Raw genomic sequence first — 15,714 nt, forward strand, 5'->3', positions numbered from 1 at the left:
ATCCGGGCCGCACCGCGAACCAGTGCCCAGCAGGCCGAGTCCCCGCGCCTTCCTTCGGCCGCTCACAGGGGAGCGACAGCGCGCACCTTCCTCCGCACCCGGGGGCGTGCAGGGCGTGCCCCGCGTGTGTGCCCCCCGCATGTGTGCCCCCCGCGGGCAGGCCGCGGGAAAAGCGCGGGACCAGCCGCGCGCTCCTCCGTGAGGCTGAGGCCCGCGGGGCCTGGCCACCCTTGTCGCCATGGCAACCCGCTCGGCGGGGCCGCCCCCTCCCCATCCACGCAGCGACGTGACACGTGCGGCGGGGTCACGTGTTGTTGTGGGGCCGTGGGAAGCTGCTTCCGGGTCAATGCAGGACACCGGGCTCCGGCCGCCAGGTTTGGGGCTGAGGTGAAGCGGAGCCCGGGCCCGGGGGCCGGGCCGGGAGGAGGCCGAGGCCGAGCGGCGGTGACGCGGCCGGGAGGGGGCGAGAGGCGCCGCCCGAGGAGCCGCCGCGGCAGCTCCCGCCTCCCGGGCCGAGGGTGAGTGGGAGCCGGCCGGGCCCGGGAGCCGGGGCCCAGGCCCGGAGCGCCGACGACCGCTCCTCCGGGCCGAGGCTCGAGGCGGGGCCGGGCCACCCGGCGGCGGCGAGGGGCCGCGGGGGTGGGAGGCCCGTCCGGGGGTGGGGGAGGAGGAGGACGGCCGGGGCCGGGCCGGGGCCGGGCCGGGGCGGAGCGGTCGGGGTCAGGAGGGCCTGGGACCAGGGGGCCCGGAGGCCAGCACTGGGTGGGGCCTAGGTGGGGCCTAGGTGGGGGACAGGGAGGCCGGTCTAGGCAGGGGGTGGGGGAGCGGTGCTCCAGGAGGGGGTCAGGCCGGCCCGTCCGGGTGGAGGACGGACGGAAGGCCGGCGCTGGTTGGAGGATCTGCTGGCTGGCCCTGGGGTGGGAGTCCAGCCTGGGGCCCGGAGGACACCCCTCCCCCTGTGCCTAGTGCCCTGGGGGCCTCGGGCTGACTGAGACATTGGAAACCTGGCTCTGAGCCAGTGAATTTAGAAAGAAAATAAGGAAAGGAAGAACAAGAGAGGGAGACCGACCGACAGACAGACAGAGACAGGTCTCCAGGGGAGACAGCCGTCCCTAGGCCCGCAGGAGCCACTAGGCCTGCGCCTTCCAGGGGCTATCAAAGGATGGGACAGCTCCTTGGAGCCGTTGGGAAGTTATGTGTGCCCCGAGTTGGAAGAGGTGGAGTTGGAGGGGTTGGAAGGAGACTGGGCGCTGGCTGGCAGGAGGCGCCCCACTCCGGCATCCCCAGGAGAGGAAGGACTGTGCGGAACTTTTCTGTGGGGTAGGGCATGCAGAGTTCTAGGTCCTCTCCTAGGAAGGCATGTTGGGAGTTGGTGATGAGAAGTTCAATACTGTCTTCACCTGCGACCCAGTCCGAGTTGCATTTGAGGAAAGCTGAGAGGAAGAGGTGGAGGGAGGAGCTTTATGGACAAGGTTGCTAAGCTATCAAGAGGCACAGGACTGTTAGAGGAGACTGGCCAGGCATCCTAGGCTACTGCGTAGCTTTAGCTTGGACTTGTCACTGGGTCTCTTGTCGCCTTGAGCTCTGAAGAGCCCTTCAGTGGGTTTCTGCATGCAGGTCTGCCTTGAGCAAACAGAACTTGCACAGGTGCTGAGTCTAAGGTTTCTCTGGGTATTGTTGGGTCCTGAGATTTCAGAACTAGAACTCTAGGGTGGTGGCTTTCAAACTTTTTTTTTTAAGAAATCATACTTCACAGTGAGAAGTACCCCGGATCTTGTGATTTAATAGACAACTGTCAAGTTTCACAAAGCAATGTTTACCCTGACCCCTGGTGAGACCTTCTGACAATTTCAACTATATTTCCTACTTTCTCATTAGAAAACATCCTGACTGAAATCCACCAAATTGATTTACAACTTGCAGTTGGAAAAATGTTATTATGAGACATTTCTTTGATTAGTTCGTGTCCCCTGTTGTTGGCTTAGAGAGAACAAGATTTATTCCAAGAACATGGGTTTCTGGGAAAGGGTAAGGTCCTCAGGTGTGATTGATGATTAGAACAGGAAGCATGTTGACCCCTGGCTAATCTTATTCTTGACAGTTTATTTTTATTTATTGTGTTTGTGTGTATGCTGTTACTGGGGCTTGAACTCAGGGCCTGGATGCTGACCCTTAGTTATTTTTTATTTTTATTATTTATTTTTGTTAAGGCTGGCATTGTATCACTTGAGCCACAGCTCTACTTCTGGCTTTTTGATGGTAATTAGAGATGAAAATCTCACAGATTTTCCTGCCTGGGCTTGCTTCCAGTCATGATCCTCAGATCTCAACTTTCTGAGCAGTTAGGATTATAGTTTGAGCCACCACAGCGGAGAATTCTGATATTGTATGTTGCCTAGTCATTGGGTTGATGAACTTGTGGGAGGGTGCCTTTCATTTCTTCTACCTTTTGCTGTGTCACAGAAATTTGAGAGACCTTCCATTTAGCCACTTTACATCATAGTTAAGAAAGTTTTATTTTACCATTGCAGTGTTGGGAAATATTGATTTTCTTTTTTTTCTGTCTAAAGACATCCCCAGTTTTTTTTGTTGTAGTAATTAGTGTATGCCATGCTTTGTATTTTTAACTACAGGTCTAAGGATGAAGAGCCAATAGTTTTGATATATATTTGATACTTGATCATAAACTTCAATATAGATTTGAATTAGTTGACATCTTAATTGCCCATGTAAATGATGCTTTTCGTATGTGTATATAATAGATGAGCTCCTTCCCCAAACAATATTAATTCATAATAAACATTTATAGACACTGATGAACAAAGTTAGATTCATATGTATATATAATAGGTGAGCTCCTTCCCCAAACAGTATTAGTTCATAATAACATTCATGGGCATTGATGAACAAAGTTAGATGCCTTTGGCGTCGCTATGTCCTTTGAAAGTGATTACTCAGCCTATTATTGCAGGAGACAGTGTCAAATGATTCTGCCCAACTTCAGTGTGTACATTTACAGGGTGTGTATTTAAGACTAGTTTAATCTCATTAATTTTTTGTTGATGAGAATGGAATCCAAAGGCATAGTCATAAGAAATTACCCAACCTTCATGGGTGGGGATACCTTTATTGGTTAGATGCCCTAAGCAAGCATTGTTACGTTAAAATTGTGTATTGTGTATCCTTATAGTTTTCTTGCCTGTAGCTGTTTGTTGACTGTGCCTTGATTGTAATGTGGGCTGGTATCAACCATCCTTTAAAAGTTATCGCTTTTAACCAGGCAAATAATACTTGCTTTATATTTAACTATCAAGGATGTTGAAAGACAAGGTGTGTGGAACAGGAAGGAAGATTATCATTAATTTTGTTGGATGGGTGATGGAGGAATCCTGTATGTGTCAATAAACATTTGTGGAGAATTTATTCTCAGTGATTCTCCTTTTATTTTTTTTTAAGTTTGTATTTCTTTCTCTTGACCCTCAAACTCTTCTCCCCCTTATAATTTTTTTCTTTCAAGTTGCTGAGAATTTGGTATTTGTTCAGATGTTGTATAAAAATGAGTTTGCTGCTCTGAATAATGTTTCATATATATGCAAAATACTTTTTCTTACTGTTGAAACTTTATGATATGTTCGGCTACTTAGAAGCTGATTTACTCCCTGCTTGGTTCTCAGCTGTGTTTCAAATAAGTGAGAAACTTATATATATATTTCTGTCCTAGTCAGCTTTATAAGAAAAAGTTTCTCTAAAGTATTTTTAAACTGATATTGATACAGTTTGGATTTAATGGATGGGGAAATTTAGCTGGATTCTAGCTTTGCCATACGTATAGTCATTAAAGTTTACTGCTACCCTGGGTCACAGACATTAGCTGCCATACCTAACTACAAGTGATTTTTGAACAGATGATATTAATGAATTGAACATTGAATTGAGGTTGATTTAATATCAGGGCTTTGAAGTCAGCCTAGATTTGAATCTTGGCTCCCACTTGCTAGCCAAGTGATCATAACCTCACTGTGCTTCAGTTTTGTGACAAGTGAAATGAAGTACCTTTTCTAAGAGTGTTCTGAGATTTAAATGGCACAGAGTATATTGAGTATATTTTACCTGCTGTTGCCTTGATGACAACCACCATAATGTGGTTATCATAGTAATGAAATAAGATTGTATGGAGACTCCTGATTCGGTTATCGTTAATACACAAGTTGCTCCCAATTCAGGCTTAGAATATTTTCCCTTTTAAGTAAACAGATCATGGGCCTCTGTAGTATTTGATGACAGGTTCTTTGCCTAATTTAATGGGATTGATCTCAAAATAGTATGTTTTGTTTCCCCATTAACTTTCCAAACTGAGGCTCTTTGCTTCTTTCCATGCATGCAGATAAAAGCTCCTCAGCCACAGCTTTTATCTAGAGAATTTCTCTTGCTCTCTTCTGAGACTGTTTTCTCTGTGACTGACCTCCTTGGAGAAGATCGTCTCCTTGTCAGTCTTCACAAAGTGCTTTGTCCGCACTGACGGTGCTCTGATTGTTGGGAATAGGACTTAGCCCTGGCCTACATTTCCGGGATGTTGTCTATAATTAGTCTGCCCTGATAGAGGGAGAGGATATTGGCTATTTGACTCCTATCAGCTTCATGTTTGTTAGACTTCTCTACACTCTCAGCTTTCACAATAGTAACTACAACTTATTGACCACTTAAAATATGCCAGGTACGAGATGCTTTCATTTGAAATAAACAGTTTTAATGTTCACAATAATGATATGTAATTGGTATTAATAACTTTTTTTTTTTTTTTTTTACTAATGAGGATTCTGGCATAGATAGGTAAGTATGTTACCCAGCAGTTGTAATGAACTCAGGACTAAGTGAAGCCTGTTCTTAAACATGGTGCCTTTTTAAGAACAGGAGGTTTAAATAAGCTCCTCAGTTCCATAAAGTGAGACTTTGTGGCTTCACAAATCTTCCTTAGGAACATGGTTCATAAATACTGTAGCAAAATTATTGTTTAAAACTTTTTAGAATGCTGCTTTTTCAGTGACTTTCAAAATTCTTTCTTCTCAATCTTCCACAGTCCTTGACATGTTTGATTTTATTTCACTGTCAGAAGATACTACTTCAAAGTAAAATTCCCATTTCTACTCATCCAACAATGATTTTTGACATGTGCTAGCCGTGTTCTGTGAAACACTGAACTATATTGACAAATCACTTGCCTTTTGTAACTCAGTCCTGGTAGAGACCTTGAACATTAGGCTAATGTGCTGAGAGCTACAAAGAATGAAAGAAGGCAAAATACTGAGTGATGGTGACATTGATGCCATTGTTGCTGGAATGATCAGAGGCAGCCTCTTTGAGCAGGTGGCATCTGTCTTTCCATTGGAGACTCTTGCATGCTGAGATCACTCTCCAAAGGAGCCAGCCAAAGTTGGGGAAGTTGAAAGCCAGGGAGTCTGAGGCTTGTGGGCTAGGGAGAGAGGGGAAGGAGCGAGGTTAGAAAAGTCAGCAGAGATTGCATTGAATGAGGCCTTATAGACTGCTGGAGAGGTTGGAGTTTACTCTTAAGTGGGAAAGGAAGACATTGAGAGTATAAAGGACACCATATAAGTTAAATTTTGAAAAGGCCACTTGGCTGCCTTGTGGAGAACGAATAATTGAACAGCAGTCAGGAGAGACCAAGGAGGAGGCTACCAGCAGCCTTGTTTTGGTTGATAATGGCTTGAAGTAGAGTAACAGAAATGAGAAGAACTGGCCTGGCTTGATGGTTTGCATGTAACCGTAGTTGAGGGGGTGCTATGTGGTGATACGAGAAGACGAAACATCGAATATAGCTTCTGAGAGGGGATGGAGTGAAGGGAACAGATTTGGAGAGGGGATTTGCTGTGTGCCTCTTTCCGATCATTCCCTCCTCCATTCTCTAGTGATACCACTATTCTGGAAGGCAGCTTGCCACCATACCACCAAAGTACCCATGATAACATGATTCTGAACCTTATTTATTCTTAGACTTGTCCTTACAAGGTTTTTTAAACACAAAGGTATGTAATGATAAGATGGTTAATTTTCTTTATTCTTTGGAAATTTGCATGACTGCAATCATAGTGAATATTTGTGATTAATTAGTTTACCCACTTAACATTGTTTTTTTAAAAAATGATTCATATTGATGAAGAAGCAGGCGCGAAGCACCATCAGCTTAATTCCCACTGATGTGTAACATTTTATGAGTATGTTTTAATACATCCAGTTGTCTGTCATTAGTTGGAAAGGCATTTCCTCCCAGGATTTGTGTGGTTTCAAACAACGCTGTTAGGCATGTTCTTGTGCTTGTCTCCTGGTGTACATGTCTGTGTGTATGAGAAGTGCAGTTCACTGAGTCACAGGGTCTGTGACTCTTCACCGTGGCTAGCCAGTGATGTGTTATGTTCTAAGATGTATGTGCCAGTATATACTCATTCTAGCAATGTAAGAATTCCTGTTCTTTGGCATTTTCTCAAGCACTTGGCATTGTCAAGTTGTTAAGTCTTCCTTACATAAATTGGTATCTTACTGAGAATTTTGTTTTTGGTTCTGAATATTATTGAACATGACCATCTTTACATGTATGTTATGTGTGTTGGAAGAATCTTCTATCTAGTTTTAGGCTTATATTTTTATGTTTTTAATGTTCTTTGATATCAAAAGCTTTTCATTTTATATGCCAACATTTCCTTTGTGGACTTTAAAATATTTTTAAATGAAATTATCTTCCTAAGTCAAGATCATAAAGCTTTTGTTAGGAAAAATAATTGCTTTCTCATTCAGGGGAAAAGTTTGCTTTTGCGTTTTATCTGGGGCTGAATTCGTTTTCAGTGTTGTGAGGTTCAGGGTTCAACTTCATTTCATCCACAGATTGGTGTTGAATGTCCTAGCATCCATTGTAACTCTTAGGGGCCATTTTCAATAGTGAATTCATCAGTTACAAGCACAACAATATGAAAAACATGATATTGCCTTGAACCTGAAACGGGTACTTGTTTACATGATCAGGGCTGAAGCACGAAGGCAGAAGGTCAGCCTGTTCTGCCTCAGCTGGAACTGTGTGCACTGAGCGACTCACATGTCCCCTCTTCTGCATGTATGCACAGATGATCACAGACGCGCTCAGGCGGCCGAGAGCCTGCTCAGCAAGTGCAGACCCTCAGTGCACATACCAGTGTTGCCCAAAAGAACAAACACACCCTCAAGTACTGATTTGAGGGCTACAATAAATGTTAGCAAATGGGCCGATTAGCAAATGTGGAATTTGAGAAGCAAGGCTGGATCCATGGGTGTTGAGGGAGATGTGGTTTCTTAGGAAACCGTCAGCTTTAATACTTTCCTCACCTCACTTGCACATAGCATTGTGAGTTTATTTTAAAAGTAACTCACTACAGTGAATCTTTTCAAATGCTATGTATTATTAGTGACAGATGCCATTATCACAGTAAAGAGAATTTTTGAGAATATTATATTTATGGCATTGTTATTTAATTTAGATAGTTTAAGAAAGAATTATAAGGCTTAAAATGTTGGAAACAAGTCTAAATTATTAAATCTTTATTATTGTGACTCATAAGAGGATCATACTTTCTCATGAACACCATTAATAACCCAAAGCTTAAGTTTTGTAAAGGCAAGGTATGCTTTCCAAAAGGATTATAAATAATGCTTCCATCATTTAGCAACATTTCTCCTCATGAACATTAGTAATAGACTCTAGGAAACAAATGATTGTACACTTCATAAATCATATCTCTTCTAGATAGGTTTATCTGTATTCAGATTTGCAAATGAATTGTTTATAGTAAATCTGAGAAGAGTGTCAAGAGTGAACTAGAAATCTTAGACCTGTGTTCACTTTTAAAACAATAGCATAGATTTCATTCTTTTATTTCTTTAAATATGTTTTTAGTTTTATATATGTATACATACGTATATAATTGACCATTTTAGCCATCTTAAAGTATACAGTTCAGTGGCATTAAGTACATATACATTGTTTTACACCATATAACTCCAGGACTTCGTTTTTCCAGACTGAAGTTCTGTACCCCTTAAACATAAACTCGCCGCTTCGCACCCCACTCCAGCAGCTCCTGAAGGTCCTCCTTCTACTTTACGTTCTCCATGAATTTGATTACTAGTTAGCTCCTGTAGGTGCAGTTGTTCCTTTGTTTTCTGGCTTTTTTTCCCTTGGCATAGTGTTGTCAAGGGTCAGAGGTATTGCATCTTATATCAACGTCTCTTTGTAGTTGAGTAGTACTCTGCTGTGAATTTAGATTTTCCTCATCCCCTCCCCCAGTGCTGACACTCGAATGCTGCTGTGAACATGGCTGCCGCCTTGCACATGGCTACTCTGCTCCTTGCTTTCAGTTCTTTAGGTGTATGCTCAGAAGTAGAATTGCTGGATCATAGGGCAATTCAGTGTTCAGTTTCAGCTTATTAATAATCCTGTTTTTAGATTCTGTGAAATGTACTTGATATGCACAATTAGAAGTGATTAGAAAGCCTATTCATAGCACATTGCAAATTAGGTACAAAGTTCCAATCTATGATAGATAAAGAATATGGTTCTTACCCTGAGCTATCCAGTCTGAGGGTACAAAAAATAAGCATGTCAAAATTACATCACCATGCATGAGATTAATAATGGTACATTGAATAATTCACAATTGAAAAGATGACATGCCAGTAGGTTGTTGAATAGCTCATTGAAAATGTCAGGCGGTAGATACCATGAACTGAAATACCAAGAAGGTGAGGTATCTGAGTGAGAAGGCTTTTGTCCTTGAGGCCTATTTTGAGTTGGGCACTGGAGGAGGTAAAACTGACATGTGTAGAAAGGTGAGGGCAGATCTTCCCATTAAGGAGGAATGGCTTTATAAATATTGCCCATTTCTACTGTGCTCAGAGTCTTGGGCTCCAAAAATTAGGTCAGATCTAGCAAATATTGCAAATAATTCTTCAATTCTGTATTCACACTATGTTCACTGGTAGTAATTGTTAAGTTAATGCTTAGTAAATGCCATGTGCTAAGCAGGCTGTTGATTTGATCTCCAGTCTTCAGCAGTTCTATGCACTAAGGTGTTAGGGGCTCTCTTACCACTCCTGTGCACGAGCAAATGGAGACTTGGAAAAGTTTGTACTGACCTCCAGCACACAGGGTGGTGGACACAGTCAGGATTTACTTCTACGTGGTGCCGATGTGTTAGCACTAGCTATCACTGGACTGTATTGCCCTAGCACTGGCTGTAGGAGGCTAGTGACTTGTTTTTTAATGAACAAGCGATCACAACTTCTCTGTGTGGATGATGATTTAGCACCTAGTACTCTAGTTTTTGTAGAGTAGTTTGCAGTCTCTAGGTGGCTGCCGTGATGGGCTTGTTTTCTGTTCCCAATGAGTCTCTGTCTCTCTGTCTCTCTCTCTCTCTAAAATTGGTAATGAGGCATAAACTCTGGGCCTGGGCACTGTCTCTGAGCTCTTCAGCTCAAGGCTAGCACTCTAACACTTTGAGCCACAGCACTACTTCTGGTTTTCTGGTGGTTCATTAGAGAAAAGAGTTTCATGGACTTTTGTGCCCAGGCTGGTGTTGAACCATGATCCTCAGATGTCAGCCTCCTGGTGAGTAGCTAGCATTGTAGTCGTGAGCCTTAGTGCCCGGCAAGACTTTTTCTTAAGCTGGTTGCTTTATCACTGCTTCTGGTGAGCAGAGATAATGGGCTACTCTGTTCTGTAATCAGCCATGAGGACCTAAAACCTTGTGATCACAGCTGAAAGAAAACATGCATGCACAATCCATGCAAGAAAAATTATTCACTGCTTTTTTTGAAGGACAGAGAAATTGAGAATACTTATTTTTCTCCTTGGGGACTACATTAGGCTACACTGCTGCTGTAATTTTGGGTCAGTTATTTTGATGTACTCATAAGAAATGTTTTGGCTATAAAGGTTTTCATATATCTTAGTATGTTATATTTCTGGTGTTTGTATATGGTGCTGTATACTGTTGACATGAAATACGTCCTTAGTAGAAGTCAGCATGGCTCAGCAGATTAGGACACAGAGGGTATGACTTAGCGTGCTGGTCAGGCCACCGAAACCTGAGCAAATCCCCTCAGTTTCCTGTCTGTGAATAAAGATAAGTGTTAGTCTCCTTCAGAGAGTGCCCGTGGCAGATTCCCAGGCTTTAAAATGACTGTTAGTGTCAGTGTGGAGACACTCAGTGTAGGAACCTCATCAGTTCCTAAACGGATCCTGCTTTGAGTAAGTGCAGCGATAAAGCCTTGGAATTCTATCAGATCCAATCTGGACCAAACAGCAAGGTACGGGGAGTGTGTAGTGGGGAGCACCTAGTAAAATAAAGGGTACTGCAAATGTGGACCTTTTCAGTTGTGATTGCTGACTGACTCATAGAGTTTTATTTTGTATTTCAGCATGCCTTATTTAGCAAGCATGTAGGTTGTTGGTTTAGGACAACATTTTTGGACAATGAGAGCTATGTAAATCAAAAAGTACATGTTTAAATAGGTTTTTTCTTTGTTGTTGAAAAATAGATGCATAGAGATATTTAATTTTCCTCTCTCAAATTTCTTCTCAAAATTACTAAATTCTTAGATTAGTGCATTTAGGTCAGACATCTTAGGTGTGCTACTTACATATAGTGGACAGAGGTCATGAAGTCCAGCATATTCGCTAGTGTGTTTGTGTACCTTGGAAAGTTGTCTCTTTGTCCAACATTAGTACCTTGTACACAGTGTCATCTTTAGGATAAAACCTGGAAAGTTCTGAGGCTGGCCACTGTGCCATGAAATAAAATTTTTGGATTAATACTCTAATATTTGTAGTATTCATTTCCATTCTTTTGAAATTAGCTTATATTAATTGTTCAAAGGGTTTCATTATTATTTCCATACACAAATAGAAAGTACTTGATTGTATTTACCCCTCCATTACTCTTGCTTATTTACCCCCCCACACACCCTTTTAAACAGTTTTTAGTGGTATGATATTTTTATGCATACATATAGTTGGTGGTGCTTTTAAGATGGTGGTGCTATGGTAACAAAGGGAACAGTGCCTGAGCCATAGCAATTCAAAGACTGCAAGGAGCCCAGTTCACATTGCATCTGGCAGTGTTATTGATATGACACAGTATTACAGATAGAAGGAGTGTTGTGTACAGTTGAGAAACAGACTTGGAGAATAGGGTGGGTGGATCTTAGGGTGTGAAATCATGGTGGCCTGGTACACTGTGATAATGAATTTATCAGCTGTTCTTGGTGGTGCACATGAAACTCTTAAGAGCTAAGTTAGTGAATCGTCTAACTGTAATCTGACAGAACAGTTCTAAAGGTTCCCTAGAATTAATTTATTCTCCTTTTCATCCAGAGAGGGCATTCACTTAGATATATTACATGATGCCCAGGGACAATAGCTGAGATAGAATTGCAGGTATATATACTTTAAAGTAAATGAAATTGGAAGTGCCATACTGAATGAGACTATCCAGCCTAATTACACTGCCTTGGACTGTGTCCTTGAAGTGTTCAGATGAGAGATGGTTGCTATTCCTGACTTCTCAAAAAGAGTACTAAGGGAATATTTTACAGACCTTAGAAACGATGATGTAAGTATGTATTCACTGATACACAAATTTTTTTCATGAGCTTCATGGCAAAATTCAGGTTATGAAAGTATGAGAAGTCGCTTAACAGTTGAGTAAAAATATGTCTATGTGGTATGGAGGAAGTAGTCTGGAAGATCCAAACCCTGCAGTGCATCCTCAGGCTTCTTCATACGCTGTAGCTCTCCGTCTGCTTCAGATAAGGAAAGATTTGTGTTATTCTGTGCTTATTTCCTTATTCAGCTTAGCTAATAAAAAGGAATACTATATAGTAGGGTTATAGGATTTGTTGTCATGGATTGTTTATTCTCTGTGGGACATTAAAAATTCATATGAGATTCTGTATATTTTAAAAAGCAGATATTGAGAAAATTTTATTAACAGACCTTTATGATGTAAGAAAAAAGTCTTTCCTGAAGAGAAGAGCATCTCTCTCTCTCTCTCACACACATACACACACACCCTCTCTCTCTCTGTCTCTCAGAATGATTCTGTTTTATTAGAGATGTTTGTACTACGAATCAAAAAGATTGATTTTAAAAATAAAATGGCTAAGTATGGTGGCACATGCCTGAACTCCCAGCACTCTGAAAGCTGAGGTAGGAAGATGGTGAGTTCAAGGCCCATCTGGGGTACACGGTGAGATGCTGTCTTAAAGCACAAATTTCAGCTTACCTAATATATCCATGAGTCTGATGGGGTTTGAGTTCAGTGGGGAAATATTCGAAAACAGCTTTCTGGGAATAAGTTTGTGCTTAAAACAAAACCTGTGAAAAATCAAGAAAGCTAGGCACCCTAAGAGATTCTTGAAAAATATCGAGGGGATTTTCCTCCTCAGCTTTTGTTTTCTTGACTGGTGATGACCTCCCCTTTGTTCTTAAGGAAAAGGTAACAACTGTTTTTTAACCCCTGAATTTTTTTCATCAGCTGTCTCATCTCTTCCACTTTGATAGTAAAGTCTACCTTATTTTATTTTATTTTGGGACAGGTTGTCCCTGCATGGCTAAGGCAGGTCTTTGAACTTGTCATCCTCCTACATAGGCTTCCTGAGATTACAAGGTGTGCTGGGAGAGCAAGTATGTTTTCACCATGCCTGGCTTCCAGAGCTGTTGGGTATTTACAACATCATTCTTGGGCCATATAAATTTACTAGAGCAAGTAGATGGGTGGAGGGCAGCCAATCAAACGTACTTCTTTTCTGTCTCTAGTGTAAAGTCATACACCAAGTGATTTTGTGGAGCCTTTTACATGGGCTTATGCTGAGTGCATTTGTTGGCTTCATTTTTGCTGAACAGTTGATAAGGAGAGTCTCACGCTCAGATGGTCTTGTGAAGGAGACAGAAACCTAAGGGAAGGAGGATCCCAGCATGAAATATCATCTGAACAAAGGAACTTAAGCAGAAAATGTGAGGCCTTTGGCCCAAATTCTTAGTCTGTTTTGTTTGCAAAATGTCAGCAAGGTAGCTTTTAAGAAAATAGGGTTTGGGTTGTTTTTTTCTTTCTTTTTTTTTTTGCTTCTCTCTAACGAATAGATAAGATTGATTTGCTGTATATGAGTAATTTAAACTGTATATTTTCCTTTTATGAAAACTATGAAGATTTCTCTTGGACATTTAACTTTGTTCTAAATCAACACCTATTTCGAATGACGGTGCTTTCTTTTTCAAGAAAAAAAAAACAATTCTCAGCCATCTTTTTCAAGAAAAAAACCCCAGTTCTCAGCCATCTACTATTCCAGAAACTTGAGGCCCTAGGGGCAACTTCCTGCTGGTCCTTGGCAGTCTTCCCCACGCGTCCTTGCCTTCTGGTCCAGTTATGCCTAGAGTGAGGATAGTTCAGACAAAGTTGGGTCACTTTTATGAGCTTGGCTAGCGAGGGAAGTGGATATTATCCACACCTCTCTGCAGTCCAGAGTGGAACTTTCGCTTTGCTCTCATGAAAGCCACAGCAAAAGATCACAGGATGAAGATCTGGTTGCCTTCCCCTCCATCTGCTGTCATGGTCCCTGCCCATCTCTCACTCATTGTAGCCGAGTCCTTAGGTTCAGTTGTGTGTTATGTCTGCTTGCTCTTACTTTTTTTTAATTCCATTTTACTAAATTGGCTGTTTCTGAATATATCCATTTTCTCTTCCTCCCCAATTCCTTTAAAATTTCAAAAATTTCAATTTGGAATTGTTTTCATAGAACCTTTATAATAATGAGGAAGTGAAACTCCTTTGCCAAATTATTAAGCCATTCCCAGATGTGTTACTTTAAGATATTTTACATTTTGAAAGGATGATATGTGGATATGGTAAGTTCAAGGAGGTAACTTTCTCTTCATCCTCATTTCTTTTCTCTGGAGTCAGCTGTTGGTACTTCTTCTCATGTCTGCTTTTTCGCCCCTCTAGTGTTATTCTATTTATGTATAAGCCAATAAATATTTTTTTTTTTTTTTTTTTTTTTTTGGCCAGTCCTGGGCCTTGGACTCAGGGCCTGAGCACTGTCCCTGGCTTCTTTTTGCTCAAGGCTAGCACTCTGCCACTTGAGCCACAGCGCCGCTTCTGGCCGTTTTCTGTATATGTGGTGCTGGGGAATCGAACCTAGGGCCTCGTGTATCCGAGGCAGGCACTCTTGCCACTAGGCCATACCCCCAGCCCGCCAATAAATATTTTTATAAGACTTAAAATTTCTGTTTTGTCTGTGAAGTAGTCTTTACATCTCAAGTTATAAGCATGGCTAGTAGTATTTATACTTTATGAAGTATACTACTGTACATTGTTTCTTAGTGAAATAAATATTGATGTTGCATACCAGCATAAGATTATATCTTGTGTATCTTCCAGTGTTAGTGGTTAGATTTGGTCTGTTTTCTGTTTTTAGTTGGAACTCATTCCATTAGTATGGAGCTCATTCCATACCAATTTTGATCTGACTCTTTTATGGGAACATAAAGTACAAATTGTTTGGTAGTGATTGAGGGGGCTTAGGTGACAGGGCGTCCAATTCTGATAATAATCCACCTGGCACAAGTGCTGTGAGCACTTTATCCTCCAACTTGTGCTTTAGTCTGACTTTTTGCAAGTGCTTTACAAGGGGATATTATACTCTGGGTCCTGAGGCACAAAGGATTTGAGATTTTCACAGGCATGCCCCTCTACTTGGTAATGGAACCAAGCAACATCACCCCAGATTCTTGGCTCCCTGGCTCTAGCCACCAATTCAGAACACTTGCCAATGCATTAGAACTGCCAGCTATAGAGGTAGACTGCTGTAATTTGACACTAGCTATTTCCAGAAAGTCATAGATTACCCACTACCCCCAAAAAACCTTTTAAAAGGCTCCAGTAAAAGATCTTTTTCCACTCTGCATTTCCTCATTTTTTTCCAGTCTTCTTGGTTTTCAGCCCTCTTTTCCCACCTACTGTTCCTCCTCATACTGCCCCAACAGATTTTGAGCAGATTCATGTTACCAATCCATTTTGCAATGGTAATGTTCTGACTCAAAGCTCATGTATTCCTGTGTGGACATCTGCATCCCTGGGAAGCCAGTTTAGTAGAGCATCGTGGGAAATGACTACTGAAGGCACTTGTGTCCTTTTTAGAGTCTTAGAAAACAATAGGGGTGTATCTTTAATGTATTAACATATTGTATACATGTACACATATGTATATCTGTATATATTATATGTATGTGTGTATACATATGTATATATGTGTGTGTGTATATACACACACACAGACACACACCAAGAGTATTTGGTATCGTGTTTTGAGCTTGGGACATAAAATAAAGATTACAGATTTCCTTGCTTGCTTACGTGGACTTACTTTGATTGTGTTTAGCTTTGAATTCTCTTAGTTTGTCTGTGTCTTGTTTGCATCTGAAATGATTGGCCTTGGTTTACACAGATTGCAGCGGTTCTGAAGCTCCAGATAAAAGATATTGTTGAAACCTGGTGACCATTAGTTCACACTTCTCATTCTTTTGAACTGACAATGGTAGATAGCAGAGTAACTTCTTTGATGTTTCTGTTAAACATTTCGAAGAGTCTATTGGCATTCTGTTTGAGGCAGGCCTTTGAT

The 15,714-nt window shown here is 41.6% G+C and overlaps 1 protein-coding gene across 3 annotated transcripts in view; it reads left to right on the forward strand.

The window, feature by feature from the left end:
* Positions 1-333: 333 nt before the first annotated feature.
* Tbcel (tubulin folding cofactor E like) overlaps positions 334-15,714 on the forward strand; it is a 66,122-nt gene continuing 50,741 nt past the window's right edge. The window contains exon 1 of one of the 3 annotated variants that reach the window (XM_048344016.1): positions 334-518. The gene's annotated coding sequence lies outside the window, so the exon portion shown is untranslated. Of the gene's footprint in view, positions 524-9,617; positions 10,348-15,714 lie in introns of those variants that run through there. The other 2 variants (XM_048344014.1, XM_048344015.1) reach the window with 2 other exon arrangements.

This window comes from Perognathus longimembris, chromosome 3 (genome assembly GCF_023159225.1).
Source record: "Perognathus longimembris pacificus isolate PPM17 chromosome 3, ASM2315922v1, whole genome shotgun sequence".
NCBI lineage: Eukaryota > Metazoa > Chordata > Mammalia > Rodentia > Heteromyidae > Perognathus > Perognathus longimembris.